At 38.9% G+C, this 17,133-nt stretch overlaps 1 protein-coding gene across 1 annotated transcript in view; it reads left to right on the top strand.

Moving 5' to 3' along the window:
• The window catches only part of USP50 (ubiquitin specific peptidase 50), a gene marked incomplete at its 3' end in the record, with an annotated part of 42,694 nt that overhangs the window by 25,178 nt on the left and 383 nt on the right, over nucleotides 1-17,133 (top strand). The window lies entirely within an intron of this gene.

Below are 17,133 nucleotides of genomic sequence, written 5' to 3'. Positions count from 1 at the left end.
CCTTTTATGTTTTCACCTTGTCTGATCGCTGTGGCTAGGACTTCCAGGACTATGTTGAATAAGAGTGGTGAAAGTGGACATCCCTGTCTTGTTCCTGTTCTTAGGGAAATGGTTTAGTTTTTGCCCATTGAGTATGATGTTGGCTGTAGGTTTGTCACATATGGCCTTCATTATGTTGAGGTATGAGCCCTCTATTCCCACTTTGCTGAGAATTTTTATCAAAAATGGGTGTTGGATTTTATTCATTGCTTTTTCTGCATCTATTGATATGATCATGTGATTTTTGTCTTTTAATTTGTTTATGTGATATATCATGTTTATTGATTTGCGAATATTGTACCAACCTTGCATCCCTGGAATAAATCCCACTTGGTCATGGTGTATGATCTTTTTAATATATTGCTGGATCCGATTTGTTAATATTTTGTTGAGGATCTTAACATCTATGTTCATTAGGGATATTGGCCTGTAGTTGTCTTTCTTTGTAGTGTCTTTACCTGATTTTGGAATTGGACTAATTCTGGCCTCATAAAAAGAGCTTGGAAGTGTTCTTTCCTCTTGGATTTTTTGGAATGGTTTGAGGAGGGTAGGTGTTAGTTTTTCTTTGAATGTTTGGTAAAACTCCCCTGTGAAGCCATCTGGGCCAGGGCTTTTGTGTGCTAGGAGCCCTTTGATTACTGCTTCAAGTTCATCATCAGTTATTGGCCTATTCAGGTTTCCTGGCTCTTCCTGATTGAATTTTGGCAGGTTGTATTTTTCTAGGAATTTGTCCATTTCCTCCAGGTTGTCCAGCTTGGTGGTGTATAGTTGTTCATAGTATTTTCTTACAATCCTTTGTATTTCTGTTGGGTCAGTTGTTACTTCACCTCTTTCATTTCTGATTTTGTTTATTTGAGTCCCCTCTCTGTTTCTTGATGAGTCTGGCTAAAGGTTCATCAAACTTGTTTATCTTTTCAGAGAACCAGTCCTTGGTTTCATTGACCTTTTGTATTGTTTTTTTAGTCTCTATGACATTTATTTCTGCTTTGATCTTTATTATTTCCTTCCTTCTACTTACTCTGGGCTTTTCTTGTTCTCGTTCTAAGTTTTTAAGTTGTAGGGTTAGAGAATCTATTAGAAGTTTTTCTTGTTTCTTGAGGTAGGCTTGTAGTGCTCTGAACTTCCCTCTCAGGACCGCTTTCATTGTGTCCCATAGATTTGGAGTCATTGTGTGATCATTTTCATTTGTTTCCAGGAAGATTTTGATTTCTTTCTTAATCTCTTTGGTAACCTATTCATTGTTTAAAAACATGCTATTTAGCCTCCATGTGTTTGAATGGTTTTGAGTGTTTTTACTGTAGTTGATTTCTAATTTCATGCCATTGTGGTCCGAGAAGATGCTTGATATTATTTCAGTCTTCTTGAACTTGTAGAGACTTGTTTGTGTCCTAACATGTGGTCTATCAAGTCCTGTGTGCACTTGAGAAGAATATATTCTGAAGCTTTGGGGTGGACTGTTCTGTAATTGTCAATTAAATCCATCTGATCTAGTGTGTCATTGAGGGTCACTGTGTCCTTGTTCATTTTTTGTCTGGAAGACCTATCCAGTGAAGTCAGTGGTGTGTTAAAGTCCCCTAGTATGACTGCATTGCTGTTGATCTCTCCCTGAAAGTCCTCTAGAAGTTGTTTTTTTTAAATAAATTTAGGCGCTCTTATATTGCGTGCATATGTTTATCAGGGTTATATCCTCTTGTTGTATCAATCCCTTTAGTATTATGTAATGACCTTTCTTGTCTCTCATTATGGTCTTCATTTTGAAGTCTCTTTTGTCTGATATGAGTATCGTTAGCCCAGCTTTTTTTCATTTCCATTTGCATGGAAATTTTCCCCCCCAATCCCTTCACTCTCATCCTGTGAGAGTATTTTGTTCTGAGATGGGTCTTTTGTAGACAGCATATATTTGGGTCATGTTTTCTTATCCATTCAGCCACCCTATGTCTTTTTATTGGGGCATTTAATCCATTTATATTTAAGGTTATTATTGATAGATACCTATCTATTGTCATTTTAATTCTTTATGCCTATGTTTCACTCTCTCTATTTCTACTTCTAATTACAGCAGTCCCTTTAACATTTCCTGCAGTGCTGGTTTGGTAGTGATAAACTCCTTCAGCCTTTTTTGTCTGGGAAGCTGTTCATTTCACTGTCTACCTTGAATGATGGTCTTGCTGGATAGAGTAGTCTTGGTTTCAGATCCTTGTTTTGCATTACCCTGAATACTTCCTGCCATTCCCTTCTGGCCTGTAGATTCTGATGAGAAGTCAGCTGACAGCCTTATGGGAGCTCCTTTGTAGGTAACAGATTGCTTTTTTCTAGCTTCCTTTAAGATTCTCTCTCTGTCCTGAATTCTTGGCATTTTAATTATGATGTGTCTGAGCGTGGGCCTCTTTGGATTCTTCTTGCTTGGGACTCTGTGCCTCCTGAACTTGTGTGACTTTTTCCTTGACCAGGTTAGGGAAGTTTTCTGTCACTTTCTTCAAACAGGTTCTCTAACCCTTGCTTACTTTCAACCTCTTCTGGCATTCCTATGTGAATATTGTTACATTTCATGTTGTCCCACAGTTCCCTTAGACTGTCCTCCTGTTTTTAAATTGTTTTTTATTTTTAAATCTCTGATTGAGGGATTTTTTCTACCCTGTCTTCTGATTTGCTGATCTGATCCTCAGCTTCCTCTAATCTGCTGTTTATTCCTTCCAATGTATTCTTTATTTCTGCTATGTCATTCTTTATTTGCTTTCTAGTTTCCATATCTTTTTTCATGCTGTTCAGCATCCTTACAATCGGTATTCTGAACTCTATATCTGATGGATTGCTTATCTCCATTTCATTTAGCTCTTTTTTGGAGACTTTTCTTGTTCTTTCATTTGGGACTTGTTTTTTTGTCTCCCCATTTTGCCTGTTTGGGTTTGTTTCTATGTATTAGGTAGATATTCTAGGACTCTCAGTCTTTTTGGAGGGTCTCTGGTGCAGGCCAGTGTCAGACATTGTTTGTGACTGGCCTTGAGTACCATGTTTGGAGCTATCAATAACCCTCAGCTTGAGGTCTTCTCTGCTGGGACCAAGATGCACACCAAAGTCTGCTTTTCCAAGGCCTGGGTCCAGAAACAGATCAGGCAAAGACTTAAAGCACTCTGAGGTCTGCCTCTGCCTTGCAGACTGATTAATCTGATTCTCTTAATGAGCCTCAGGCTGTAGAAACTCCACAGGGCAGGGTGAGAGATTTTCCTGCAGGATGGGGCAGTTGCTCCCCACTCAGGCAAAAGCAGCAAATTGTCTTCCTGAGAAAGGTGTCCTCTGCATTATGGGGAAATGACTGGACAGAGGAATCCAGATGGATTCTGATCTCAATCTCCAAAGCCCACATCCCTAGATTTTCCTCACACAGCTCCAGTCCATTCTGCCCTCCTCCTGCTGGAGCCCAAGGTGAGTGGCTGCACATGAAACTTTGTGCATTGGCTCTTTAAGAGGGCCCCTGTAGTTCTAGCAGTCTCTCCCTTGCAGACAGAAACCCTGCTGCTTTTCACAGCCGGATGTTATGTGGGCACCTTTCTCAATTCTGGTGCTCTTGGCTGGGAAGCCCAGCCTGGGGTTTAGGCCCCAGAGTCCTCAGTGCGAACCCCCCACAGCTGAGATATCCCTCCTGACTTTCAGCTGCTGCCTGTGGGAGCCCAGCCAGCCCTCTTGTGCCTCTGCACTTCCTACCAGTCTCTATGCAGTTCCACTTTTTCTCCTTTGTTTTGAGGGTGCTCTGGAGTTCACTTTCAGTTGATTATTCAGGAGGGTTTTTCTGTATTTTAGTTGTAATTCCACTGTGGTCCCAGAAGAGTGCCAGCGTAGTTTCCACTCAGTCATCTGCTATCTTTCCCTCGTGTTTGTGTCTTTGAATCTAAAGTTAGTCTCTTGCCCTGGCCAGTTTAGTGTTGTCCCATGCATCAAAAGGTGGCTGGTTTGATTCCTGGTCAGGAATGTGCTGTGGTTGCAGGCTTGATCCCTGGTAGAGGGTGTGCAGGAGGCAGCAGATTGATGTTTTGCTCTCACATCAATATTTCTCTTTCCCTCTCCTCTCCTCTCTCTAAAATCAATAAAAACATATTTTTTAAAAAGTCTCTTGTAGGCAGTATGTAGACGAGTCTTGTTTTTTTCTGTTCTGCCAGCCTATATCTTTTTTTTTTTTTTTTTTTTAAGACTTACGGCTTTTATTTTTATTTTTTCTTCTTTTTAAAAAAATTTTCAATTACAGTTGACATACATTATTAAATTAGTTTCAGGTACACAGCATAGTGATTACATATTTCTATAAATTACAAAGTAGTCAACCCAATAAGTCCAATATTCATCTGATATCATACATAGCTATTACAATATTATTGACTATATTCCCTATGCTGTATATTACATCCTTATAACTTTTTATAATTGGCAATTTGTACTTCTTAATCCCTTTCATCTTTTTCACCCATGTCCCCAACCCCCCTCTTATTTGGTGACCACCAATTTGTTCTCTGTATTTATGAGTTTGTTTTGTTTGTTCTATTATTTTTAGGTCCCACATATAATAAGCGAGATCATATGATATTTGTCTTTCTGTGTCTGAATTATTTCACCTAGCATAATACCCTCTAGGTTCATCCATGATGTCACAAATAGTAAATTTCATTCTTTTAAAAAAAAATATGTTTTTTATTGATTTTGGAGTGAGAGGGAGGGAGGGGGAGAAAGAGAGAGAGAGAGAGAAATATCGATGTGAGAGAGAAACATCGATCGGTTGTCTCCTGTACACCCCCTGACTGGGGATAGAAACCAAAACCTGAGTATGTGCACTGACCAGGAATTGAACCTACCACCTTTTAGTGTATAGGACCATGCTCCAACCAACTGAGCCATACTGGCCAGGGCTGTAAATTTCATTCTATGGCTGAGTAATATTCCATTCATATATCAATGAACACTTAGACTGCTTTCATATCTTGTCTATTGCAATCAACATAGGGGTTCATATATCTTTTCAAATTAGTGTTTTGGATTTTTGGATTTCCTGGAATAAGTACCCAGAAGTGGAATTGATGGGTCATGTGGTATTTCTACTTCTAATTTTTTAAGAAACGTTTATGTTGTTTTCTATAGTGGCTGCACCAATTTACAATCCCACCAATAGTGCACAAGGGTTCCCTTTTCTCCACAATCTCACCAACAGTTGTTGTTTGTTGATTTATTGATGATAGTGATTTTGACAGATGTGAGATGATATCTCGTGTGGCTTTAATTTGAATATCCCTGATGAATACTGATATTGGGCCTCTTTTCATATGTCTGTAGGCCACTGTATGTAGTTTCTGGAAAAATATCTACTAGGTCGTCTGCCCATTTTTAAATTGGATTGTTTGGGGTTTTTTAGTATTAGTTTGTATGAGTTCTTTATGTATTTTGGATATTAAGCCCTTATTAGATGTATCATTGGCAAATATCTTCCCCTATTTTGTAGATTGTTGATGGTTTCCTTCACTGAGCAAAAACTGTTTGGTTTCATGTAATTCCATTTGTTTATTTTTAATTTTGTTTCTCTTGTCTGGGGAGCAATATCAAAAAAATATTAATAGCAGTGATGTCAAAAGTTTACTCCCTATGTTTTGTTCTAGGAGATTTTTGGCTTCAGGTCTTACATTTATGTCTTTAATCCATTTTGAGTTTATTTTTGTATATGGTATAACAGTAATCTAGTTTTACTTTTTTTGCATGTGGTTGTCCTTTTCCAATGCTACTTGTCTTTATCCCATTGTATATTCTTGCCTCCTTTATCATAGATTAATTGACCATATAAGGATGGGCTTATTTCTGGGCTATTTTTATGTGTCTGTTTTTATGCCAGTACTATGCTATTTTTATGACTATAATATAGTTTGATATCAGGGAGCATGATACCTCCAACCATTTTCTTTTTTCTGAATTGCTTTGGCTATTCATGGTCTTTTGTGGCTCCATATAATTGCTAAGAGTACTTGTTCTAGTTCTATGGAAAATGCCATTGGTATTTCATGGGGATTGCATTGAACCTATAGATTCCTTTGGGTAGTATGGACATTTAACAATGTTAATTCTTTCTATTCTTTGTTTTCTTTTTAATATATCTTTATTGATTTCAGAGAGAGGAAGAGAGAGGGAGAGAGAGAGACACATCAATGATGAGAGAGTCATCATTGATTGGCTGCCTCCTGCACACCCCCAACCGGGGATAGAGTTCACAACCCAGGCATGTGCCCTGACCAGGAATCGAACTGCAGTCTCCTGGATCCTAGGTCGATGCTCAACCACTGAGCCACACCCGGCTGGGAAATTCTTTCTCTTCTTAAGCATGGTATATTTTTCCATTATTTGTATCTTCTTCAATTTCTTTCTTCAGTGTTTTTTAGTTTTCCAAGTATAGGTCTTTCACCTGCTTGGTTAAATTTATTTGTATTTTATCCTTCTTAATGCAATTGTAAGTGGGATTACTTTCTTAATTCTCTTTCTGATAGTTCATTATTGGAGTATGAAAATGCAACTGATTTTTGAAGGTTAATTTTGTATCCTGGTACTTTGCTAAATTCATTTATTTTAATAGTTTCTTGGTGGAATCTTTATGGTTCTCTATATAGAATCATGGCATCTGAAAATGACAGTTTCATTTTTCTTTCCCAATTCAGATGCCTTTTCTTTCTTTTTCTTGTCTGATTGCTGTGGCTGGGATTTCCAATACTATGCTGAATAAAAGAGGTGAAAGTGAACATCGTTGTCTTGTTCCTGGTCTTAAAGAAAAAGCTCTAAGCTTTTCACCATTGAGTATGATGTTAGCTGTTGGTTTGTCATATAGCCTTTATTATGATGAAGTACTATATCCCCACTTTGCTTAGAGTTTTTATCATAAATAGGTTTTAGATATTGTCAAATACTTTTCCTGCATCTATTGATATGATCATATGACTATTATCCTTCATTGTATTTATGTGGTATATCACACTGATTTGCGGACACTGAATCAGCCTTGCATCCAGGAAATAAATACCACTTGATCTCGGTGTATGATCTTTTTAAAGTATTGCTGAATTCAGTTTGCTAATATTTTGTCAAGGATTTCTGCATCAGTATTCAACAGGGATATTGGCCTATAATTTTATTTTGTTGTAGTGTGCTTCTTTGGTTTTGGTATCAGGGTAATGCTGGCCTTGTAAAATGAGTTTGGGAGCCTTCTCTCCTCTTCAATTTTTTTGATATAGTTTAAGAAGGATGGGTATTAATTCTTCTTTGAATGTTTGGTAAAATTCAGCTGTGAAGCTATCTGGGCCAGGGCTTTTGTTTGTTGGGAGTTTTTGGATTATTGATTCAATTTCATTAGCAGTTTTTCGTCTGTTCAGATTTTCTGTTTCTTCTTGTTTCAGCCTTGGAAGATTGTATGTTTTTTGTAATTTATCCATTTCTTCCAGGTTGTCCAATTTGTTGGCATATAACTGTAGTATTTCCTTAAAATCCTTTGTATTTCTGTGGTGTCAGTTGTCACTTCACTTTTATTTCTGATTTTATGTATTTGGTTCTCTCTCTTTTCTTCTCGATGAGTCTGACTAAAAGTTTGTCAATTTTCTTTTCAAAAACCAGCTCTTGGTTTCATTGATCTTCCCTGTTTCTATTTCATTTCTTTCGGCTCTGATCTTTATTATTTCCTTCCTTCTACTCACTTTGAGCTTTGTTTGTTCTTTTTCTAGTTTCTTTTGGTGTAAGGCAGCAATTTTCAACCTTTTGCATCTCATGGCACACATAAACTAATTACTAAAATTCTGTGGCGCACAAATTTATTTTTTGCTGATCTGACAAAAGTAGGTATAATTTTGATTGATTTACCAAAAAATAAAAATAAAAAATAGTAATTACCTACCCTTTTTGCTCCAAAGTGACATTTTAAAAAATCAGGTGCCTATCCTTGTATATAAGGATTTCTGGTACCAAGAATTAACCAATCAGACACAACCTTATTATGCAACATGACCAAAAAGATGAAACTATTATATGACCTATATATTTATGGTTCAAGACAGGGAATTCACACCAGGTGGATATTGTTGTTTGGGCCTTTGTCATTTTTTATTTGACAATCTAAGGGAAAAAGATGTCAGTGCCCCCTGACAAATAGTCAGGTATTGCACTTTAAAAATTCTTGTCGCACACCAGTTAAAAATCACTGGTGTAAGGTTAGATTTTTTTGGTTTCTTGTGATAGGCCTATATTGTTATATTGCTATACATTTCCCTCTTAAAACTGCTTTGGCTGTGTCCCAGCTTTTGGATCATTGTGCTTTCATTTTCATTTGTCTCAAGGTACCTTTTGATTTCTTCTTTGATCTCATTGTTAACCTGTTTATTGATTAGTAGCATGTTATTTAGCCTCCACGTATTTTTTTAGTTTTCTTCTGTAGTTGATTTCTAGTTTCATACCATTGTGTTCAGAGAAGATGCTTCGTATGATTTCAGTATTCCAAAATTTATTGAGACTCATTTTGTGGCCTAAAATGTGGTTTATCCTGGTAAATGTTTCATGTGCTACTTTGGGGTGAAATGTCCTAAAAATATCAATTAAGTTCATCTGGTCTAATGTGTCATTTAAGGCCACTGTTTTCTTGTTGATCTTCTGTCTAAATGATTTATCCATTGATATCAATGGAGATATCAATTAAAGTCCCCTACTACAACTAAATTTCTCTCTCTCCCTTTAGGTCCATCAGTACTTGTTTTATATGTTTTAGGTGCTCCTATGATGGTGCATAGATGTTTATAAGAATTATGTCCTTTTGTTGGATTGATCCCTTTATTATAATAAAATGCCCTTCTTTGTCTCCTGTTACAGCCCTTGTTTTATTTTTTTAATTATTAAAAAAATATATCTTTATTGATTTCAGAGAGAGGAAAGGAGAGGGAGGGAGGGAGGGAAAGAGAGAGAGAGAGAGAGAGAGAGAGAGAAACATCAATGATGAGTCACTGATCGAGCCCACAACATGGGCATGTGCCCTGACCAGGAATCAAACCCTGATTGCCTGGATCCTAGGTCGACGCTCAACCACTGAGCCACGCCCGGCCGGGCGCAGCCCTTGTTTTAAAATCTATTTTTCTGATGTAAGTATTGGTACCCCAGCTTTCATTTCCATTGCATAAAATATATTTTCCATCCCTTTACTTTTAGTCTGTCTTTCAATCTGAAGTCTCTTGTAGACAGCATATGTATGGCTTTTATTTGTTTTTTAATCCATTCATCCACCCTGTGTCTTTTGATTGGAGCATTTAGTCCATTTACATTTAAAGTAATTATGGATAGGTATGTAGTTATTGCCATTTTATTGTTTTCTATTTTTATAATTCTTCTCTGTTCCTTAATTTCTTGTTCTCGTCTTTTGTATGTTGAATACTTTCTATAGTGTTGTTTGGATTCCTTTATTTCTTGTATATCTCATGTAGATTTTTGGTTTGTGGTTACCATGTGTTTCCTGTACCAAGGTATGTATATAGCACTTTATTTTAAGGTGATGGTTGCTTAAGTCTGAACACATTCTAAAATTACTACAATTTTTACTCGCTCCCTGCCCCCCACGCTTTATTTTTTACCTCTTTGTGTGTGTGTGTGTATGCCTTGATTTATTGTTGTAGTTGCACGATAGTCCTACTTTTGTTTTTTAACCTTTATACTAGCTATATAGTTGGTTCATCCATTGCTTTTGTTATGCTTGTCCTTGTGAGAATTTTTTCTTTCCTGTATTTTCTTATTAATATTTTTTATCTTTTCTTCTTAAAGAAGTTCCTTTAACATTTCTTATAGTATTAGTTTAGTGGTGATGAACTCCTTTAGCTTTTGTTTAGGAAATTCTTTATTTCTCCTTCAGTTCTAAATGGTAGCCTTGCTGTGTAGTGTAATTTTGGTTGTAGGTCTTTGCCTTTCATCACTTTGAATATTTCATGCCAATCCCTCTGACCTGCAAAATTTCTGTTGAGAAATCAGCTGACAGTCTTATGGGATGTCCCTTGCATGACTAACTATTTTTCTCTTGCTACTTTTAAGATTCTCTATCTTTAAACTTTGGCATTTTAATTATGATGTGTCTTAGTGTAGGCTTCTTTGGGTTCATCTTATTTGGAAATCTCTGTGCTTCCTGAACTTACGTGTTTATTTCCTTCACAAGGTTAGGAAATTTTTCCATCATTACTCCTTCAAATAGGTTTTCAATCCCTTGTTCTTGCTTCTTCTTCTGGTACCACTATAATGCAAGTGTTACTATGCTTGATGTCGTCCCAAAGGTTTCTTAAACTATCCTCATTTTTTTAAAAATGTTTTTATTGATTTCAGAGAGCGGGAGAGGGAGAGACATAGAGATAGAAACATCAATGATGAGAATCATTGATCAGCTTTCTCCTGCTTGCCCCCTACTGGGGATCTAGCTTGCAACCCCAGGCATATGCCCTGACTGGGAATCAAACTGAGATCTCCTGGTTCATAGGTCAACGCTCAACCACTGAGCCTCGCTGGCCGGGCAAACTACTCATTTTTAAAAATTCTTTTACTGTCTTGCTCTTCCAATTAGGTGTTTTCTGTTACTTTGTCTTCCAGATGAGTGATTCAGTCCTCTGCTGTATCTGCTGTTGATTCCCTGTAATACATTCTTCATTTCAGTTATTGTATTCATTTCTGAGTTGTTCTTTTTTATAGTTTTCATCTCTTTTATAAGTTCTCACTGAGTTAATCTATTTTTTCCCCTGAGTTCATTGAGCATCCTTATAACCAGTGTTTTGAACTCTGTATCTGGTAGATTGCTTGTCTCCATTTTAGTTCTTTTTCTGAACTTTTTTCCAGTTCTTTCATTTGGTATATGTTTGTCTCCTCATTTTAGCTGCCTCCCTGTGTTTGTTTCTATGTATTAGGTAGAGGTGCTGTGTCTTCCAGTGTTGGCAAAGTGGCCTTTTGTAGTTGGTGTCCTCTGAGGACCAGTGGCACAGTCTCCTAGTTCACCCAAGCTGGGTGCTCCAGGGGTGTCCCTTGTGTGAGTTGTCTGTGTTCTCCTGTTGTGCCAACAGCAATAGAAGCTTAACTACATCAGTGGGAGGGACTGATTCTCAGGCTAACCCCATGGAGCTGGAGTTGCTTTAGTGGGGCTGTGGTCCATTCTTCAGGTGTGTCATTTGTGGATCTGGTTGGTTGGTACTTGGGTGTGGTCTGAAGCTGACCCCACTGGGTATGTTGGTTCCGGAGCCTCTCAGGAGGGGCTCCAGTGCAGGCCAATTTCAGCCACCATTTGTGCCCAGCTTGGGGCCACCTGATGGAGGCTACAGTTGGTTGCCACTTATGCTGGACTTGGAGGTGCTTAGGGAAGGCTATACTTCGAACCAAGGCCTGCTGCTACTATTGCTGGGCTTGGGATCCTTTGGTGGGCACCATAATGTGAGCTGAGGCTAGCTGCTACTTGTGCCGGGCTTGTGGCCACTTAAAGCTACAGTTTAAGTCAATACTGGCCTCATCTTATGGGGCTACCTGATGGCAGTTACAATGAAAATCGTTGCTTGTGCTGGGATTAAGCCACTTAGCAAGAGGTACAGGGCACACCTAGGTCAGCCACGGCTTGTTTGGGGTTTGTGGACCTTTGAGAGAGTTTAGGAAAGTCCACAGTGTGAGCCAAGACAGGCTCTTCATGTGGGGAAGCTGCTTAAAGCACCTCATGCTGGCATACAAATTGGATGTGGTGGGATCTCACAGAATCACCAGGGTGGGGCAAACAGTGTTAGCCAGGTTAATGGAGAGCTGGGTGGGGATCAACAAAGGAAAAATGGCATGTGCCAGCTCTTCTGTTCCCTGAGAGAGCTCTCCTGACTCCTGCCCCTCCAGCCCTGGCTCTGAAGCTAGTCAATTTGGTTTCTCCTTTTATGTCCCTGGCAATTTTCAAATTGCCACCCCACACTGGAGCAAAGAGCGAGTGAGTCTGTGAGCTAGCAAGTCCATGCATGGTGCCTCCAGAAGCCCTTTATCTCATTCAGATGCACTCCCCACTGGTTTGCACAGCCAGATGTTATGGGGACTCCTCATCCTGGCATGATGCCCTTGGTTTGGAAGCCTGGTGTGGGGCTGAGACCCCTTCTTGGGGGGACTTCCACAGCTGAGATATCCTTCTGGATTCTTAATTGCCGCACTATGCTTGTGGGACCTGCATGTACTGTGTCATCACCCCTCCTACCAGTCCTGACATGGCTTCTTTATATTCTCTGTAATAGGAATACTGTACAGCTAGTCTTCAGATGGTTCTCAATGATGGTTATTTAATTTAGTTGTACTTTTGATGTGGTCATGGGAGGAGGCAAGCACAGGGGTTACATACTCCACCATCTTGACTAGAAGTCCAACCTGTCTTCTGATTGGAGCACTTAGTCCATTTACATTTATTGATAGGTATGTGCTTAATGCCATTTTATTAATTTTTTGTGGTGGTTTTTGTTGTTCTCTGTTGCTTTGTTCTTCTCTTGATCTCTTTCCTTTTATTTGCTGTTTTTCGTTAGCATTTTGTTTGGGTTCTTTTCTCTTTAGTTTTTGGTATATTTTTTGTAGGTTTTTGATTTGTGGTAACAAAGAGGTTCATATACATAGATCCATCTATAGCTATAGCAGTCTACTAATTGATAGGCATTTAAGTTCAAATGCATTCTTAAAGCACTACATCTTTACTCTCCCTTCACACTTTGTTCTTGACATCATGTTTTATCTTTGTTTTGTGTATCCCCTACTTATTGTATAGTTAATTTTGATACTTTTGTCTTTTAACTTTCATAATAGTTTAAGTGGTTGATCAATGTTCATTATATATTTGCCTTAAGAGTGAGATTTTTTCTCTTTTCCTGTATTTTCTCATTTATGGTTATGGCCTTTTCTTCTTCATAAAGAAAGCATTTAAAAAAAAAATATATATATATATATATATATATATACACACACCTTTACTGATTTCAGAGAGAGGAAGGGAGAGTAAGATAGGAACATCAATGATGGGAGAGTCATTGACCAGCTGCCTCCTGCACACCCGCTACTGGGGATCAAGCCTGCAACCCAGGCATATGCCCTGACAGGATCGAACCAGCAGCCTCGTGGCACAACGCTCAATCCACTGAGCCACACCAGCTGGGCAGACTTGTTTCCATTGTTTGTTGGAAACAGACTTGTTGCCTTCAGGATGTGTCTTAACTTTTGCCATTTAAATTACAGTATGTCTTGCTGTGGGCCTTTTGGGTTCATCTTGTTTGTAACTCTGAACCCTAGACCTGGATAGGAAAGTTTTCAGCCATTATTTCTTCAAATATACTTTCTGCCCTTTTCTCTCTTCTCTTTCTGAAATCCCTATAATGCAAATGTTATAGTGCTTGATGTTATCTCAGTAGTCCTTAATGGTATATTCAATTTTTAAAATTCTTTTTTCATTTTGCTGTCCTGATTTGATTTCCACATTTTTTTCTTCCAGATTGCTAATCTATCCTCTATTAACTAACCTGTTGTTGATTCCTTGTAATATATTTGAAAATTTATTTATTGGGGAGGGAGGGAGAAAGACATCAGTTTATTGTTCCACTTATTTATGCATTCATTGGTTGATTCTTGTATGGGCTCTGACGGGATCAGACCCACAACCTTGGCGCATTGGGACAATGCTCTAAGCAACTAAGCTACCCAGGCAGGACCCTTCTAATATATTTTTCATTTTGGTTATTTTCTTCATCTCTGACTGGTTCTTCATTACATTTTCTAATTCCTTGTTGAAGTTCTGAGTACCTCTATTCTACTGTCAAGGTTTTTGAACATCCTTATAACCATTTCTTTGAATTCTTTTTGACACATTATTTATCTCCATTCCACTATGGTTTTTTCCTAAGGTTTTTTCTTCATTTGGGGCATATTCTTCTGTCTCCCCATTTTGTTTGACTTTCTGTGTTTCTTCCTATGAGTTAGATGAAGTAGATATGTCTCCCAGTCTTGAAAAAGTGGCTTCTGTGTTGACTGTGTGCTGGATGACTTTGGTAGGCCAGCTGTAATCAAGGTGGGCATACGCAGTGCCTAGTATGCCTCCTAACCAGAAGGAATGGGTTCCAGGCATGGCAGTCTGGTGTACACACACGTGCGGTAGCTCATTATTGTTCTGGCTGTCCACAGCCAGAATGGAATTCAGGTGTGGCAGCCTTATGTGTGTGCCTTTCCTTGCCCTTCTGATCTGGGTAGGGTGCCTGCTGTGCATGACCTGCCCTGATGCTCTGTCTGTTGCCCAAGCCAGGTCTGACCAGGGTTTCCCTGAGTATGATGTGGCAGCACCCTACTACTTCCACTTTCTCTGGACAGGGCAGCTCTTTGTGCACTTTGCTCCTCTTGCGCTTTCTCTGGGCATGTCAGTCCTGCATGTGCTCACAGCAGCACCCCATTGGTTCCATACTTGCTCTGGATGGGGCAGCCCTGTGTGTGCACTGCAGTACTCTGCCAGTTCAGCACTTCCTCCAACGGGACATCCCTATGTAGTCATGCAGCAATGCTACCCAATCCCTGCATTTTCTCTGGAAGGGCAGCTCTGCACGCAGGTACTGCAGCACTTTGCTAGTTCTGCACTATGGCACCTTGCTTTTCCTGCTGGAGTGGCTGGGGATGTGCTATAGCAGTGCTTCAGGTCAACCAGAGCACCTGGCTAGAACTCCCATCCTCTATCCAAGCATAGGGGAAATGTAAACAATGGCACTCACTGGTTTCTCTGGTTCTGTAGAGTTCCCTCAGCTCCAGAGAGCTCTTGAGGTTCCCCTACCTTCTCTTTCTGTTCTCTCGTTTGTCCTGCAGAAGCTGTTCAATTGGCCCTCATTGTCTCTTAGGAGGAATGGCTGTAAATATAGGTGTACGTTCTGTGTGTTCTTGGGAGGTGGTGAGCTCAGCACCTTCTTATGCAACCATTTTGGCCTAGCCTCTAAACTTTTAATTTGAAATAGTACATTTTCAACATCGCTGGGGTTTTATATGTGGGTTATCTTGTGCAGCCTGAATTATGGTGCATCAATCCAGAAAGTAAGACTGTTTCTGCATGACACCCCAAAAATACTTCTCACATGAGATTCACGGGACTCTGAAACCACACAGGGTGTGTGGTAACAAATTCCTAGGAATGACTTTTATTCTCTGCACCCATAGCCTAAGATAAGACAAGCTCTAAAGAATGGGATTTTTATTGAGGGTGAATCTCTTTTAAGAGCCCTGGCTAGGTGTTTGGACCTCAATTCAACTCCTCACCTTGTTGGAACCTAAGACTTTATCTCCTGTCCTTGTGTGACCTTTAAAACTGAAGCACCTTGGTTACAGTGACCAGGAATAATCTTTACTCTGAGGCAGTCACAGGATCAACCCTACATCATGCTCCTCTGGTTCTGGCCCCTGGGGCTGACTCTTACTAAACAATCTTTAAAGTCAACCATATAGTTCAAAGGGTGTTTACCATGCTTTATTCAGCATTCCTTATAATTTTATAACTAAGGTTCTCAGCTAGCTAATTATCTCCTATATTTGCCGAAACTCTAGAAATACTTCATTGTCTTTTTTTTTTTTTTTTAATATATCTTTATTGATTTCAGAGAGAGGAAAGGAGAGGGGGAGAGAGATAGAAACATCAATGATGAGAGAACCATTGATCAAGCCCACAACCTGGGCATGTGCCCTGACCGGGAATCAAACCCTGATTGCGTGGATCCTAGGTCAACGCTCAACTGCTGAGCCATGCCCAGCTGGCTTCATTGTCTTCTGTGTCTTTTTTTTTCTTCCATTGAGTCATCAAAACTGAACATAATACTCCAGTTCTGTTCTGTCTAATCACTTCAGAACATTACTTCATCGTCTGGGCACTACTTATCCACCAGATGATTTGTTTTCTCAATCAAATTACATCACACTATTATGGGCACCATTTTATAAATAAGGAAACTGAAGCATGTCAGCTTAAGGTCACATATTGAGGACCAAGACTAGATCTTTTAATTGTCAGTTTTGGAATATTTCTCTAACGTGTCAGGGGAGAGTAGAAGATAAAGGTCTAAAGGGAACATTTAGTAAGGACTTCCTACGGGGTAGCTCTATAATATGAAATACCTAACAGTTAAGACTAGGTCTTATTACCCCATTTTAATAGATGGGGGAATTAAAGCTCAGAAAGGTTAAATAACTTCCTTAAGGTCCTTCCTTAGTATTAGAGCTAAATTCACAGTCAAAATTGACTACAAAAAAACCACTTCCTTCAGCACCAGGCATCAGCAACTTACTCTGTAAAAGGCCTGACAGTAAATATTTTAGGCTTTGCAGGCCATATGGTCTTTCTCCCAACTATTTTAACTGTTGTAGTATAAAAGCAGCCAATGAAAAACATAAAAGAATGAGCATGGCTGTGTTCCCATTAAACTTTACTTAAGGACATTGAAATCTGAATTTCATAAAATATTCACGTCACAAAATATTAGTCTTTTTATTTTTTCAACCATATAAAAATATAAAGTGCATTCTTAACAGGCCATACAAAAATGGGTTGCAGGCTGGATCTGGCCAATGGACAAAATGGTTTGTCAACCCCAGCTGTACACTATATCACCTTCTCTCCAATGTCTTTGTTTCAAACACTCCTTTAACTGGGTTATCAAAAACAAGGGACAAAGATAAAGGAACAGGTTCTTTTTGGACCCTTGTGGTTTAGGGGATTGTTGCTGCACAATCCCTTCACACTGTATGGCAGCACTATGCAGCTGAAGCTCAGTAAGTATTAACTGATATGATAATACTTGACTAATATTTATTTCATTCACAGATTCTGTTAAGTAGTCAATGGGTACAATATATAAGTAGTTCAATGAAATGAAAAACACTGTAAGCCCTGGCCAGGCAGCTCAGTTAGAGCGTGGTCCCAATAGACTAAGATTGCAAGTCTGATCCCCAGTCAGGGCACATACAAGAATCAACCAATGAATGCATAAATAAGTGGAACAACAAATCAATGTTTCTCTCTCTCTCTCCTTAAAAAAAAAAAATTAATTTAAAAAAATCTAT

This window comes from Miniopterus schreibersii (genome assembly GCF_964146895.1).
Source record: "Miniopterus schreibersii genome assembly, chromosome: 1".
Lineage (NCBI taxonomy): Eukaryota > Metazoa > Chordata > Mammalia > Chiroptera > Miniopteridae > Miniopterus > Miniopterus schreibersii.
This window is presented reverse-complemented; position numbering and strand designations above follow the sequence as displayed.